Source organism: Cebus imitator, unplaced genomic scaffold (genome assembly GCF_001604975.1).
Source record: "Cebus imitator isolate Cc_AM_T3 unplaced genomic scaffold, Cebus_imitator-1.0 Scaffold61, whole genome shotgun sequence".
NCBI classification, from domain to species: Eukaryota; Metazoa; Chordata; class Mammalia; order Primates; family Cebidae; genus Cebus; species Cebus imitator.
In genome coordinates this window covers 7,772,756-7,774,138 of record NW_016107376.1, presented here as the reverse complement: position 1 = coordinate 7,774,138, position 1,383 = coordinate 7,772,756, and the positions used below count along the sequence as shown (strand labels likewise).

At 45.3% G+C, this 1,383-nt stretch overlaps 1 protein-coding gene across 2 annotated transcripts in view; it reads left to right on the top strand.

The window, feature by feature from the left end:
* DHTKD1 (dehydrogenase E1 and transketolase domain containing 1) overlaps nucleotides 1-1,383 on the top strand; it is a 56,784-nt gene that overhangs the window by 17,182 nt on the left and 38,219 nt on the right. The gene's annotated exons all lie outside the window — the stretch shown is intronic.

The following is a 1,383-nucleotide window of genomic DNA, read 5'->3' as shown; positions in this document are numbered from 1 at the left end:
AAAAAAAAAAAAAAAAAAAAAAAAAAAGAAACTGAGAGGACCTTTTGGAAAAAGATTCTGGGATTGTTTAAAAACTAACGGCAGATTCATGAGGTTTAGTCTTCAGGCAACTGGCTTTAGCCTGCAGATTCCACTGCCGTTTTCCTTGCTGGGCTTATGAGTTAACTGAGGGGTATGTATGGGCTGGTAGACCTGCTCCTTCTGAGAGCACAGATGTCATTATTTCTCTGAAAGTGTGGACCTCTTGGAAACCTCATGGTGTCTATACATCTAACAAGAGAAGTGTAAAAAAAGACGTCAAAAGTGGTTTTACAACTTCTTGCTCACTTTATTATCTTTACTTTCTTTTTTCATTTTTTTTTGAGATGGAGTCTCGCTCTGTTGCCCAGGCTGGAGTGCAGTGGTACAATCTCCCTCCTTTCTTCCCTCCTTCCCTCCCTCCTTCCTTCCTCCCTCCCTCCTTTTCTTCCTTCCTTCCTTCCCGCCCTCCCTCCTTCCTTCCTCCCTCCCTCTGTCCCTCCTTTCCTTCCTTCCTTCCTTCCTTCCTTCCTTCCTTCCTTCCTTCCTTCCTTCCTTCCTTCCTTCCTTCCCTTCCTTTTTTCCTTCCTTCCGGCTCTGTCTCTCTCTTCCTCTCTGTCCAGATGGGGTCTGAATCTGCTGTGCAGGCAGGAGTGCGTGGCACAGTCATAACTCACTGCATCCTCAGATGCCTGGGCTCAAGCAATCTTCCTGTCTCAGCCTCCTGAGTAGCTGGGCCTAGAGGTGCATGTCATCCTACCTGGCTGATTTATTTTATTTTATTTTGTAGAAACATGATCTTTCCATGTTGGCCGAGCTGGTTTCAAATTTCTGGCTTCAAGCAACCCTCCTACCTTGTCCTCCCAAAGCGTAGATACTACAGGTGTGAGCCACCGCACCCAGCCTTATATGGTGTTTCTAAATAGAAATCTTGGAATCATTAGCCAGACATTCTGTTTACCTTTCACACGATTTATAATACTTTATTTTAATCCTTCAGTTTTACCCATACATTGAGCTGATCTTAAGGTTGACTTGTGAAATAGGTGAAAATGACGTTTTCTTTAAAATCGTGAAAAACAAGGCTGGGCTTTGTGGCTCACGTCTGTAATCCCAGCACTTTGGGAGGCAGAAGCCAGTGGATCACCTGAGATTAGGAGTTCGGGACCAGCCTGACCAACATGGAGAAACCCTGTCTCTACTAAAAATACAAAAAATTAGCCAGACGTGGTAGCACATGCCTATAATCCAGGCTACTTGGGAGGCTGAGGCAGGAGAATTACTTGAACCCGAAGACAGAGGTTGCAGTGAGCTGAGATCACTCCATTGCACTCTAGCCTGGGCGACAGAGCAAGACTCTGTCTC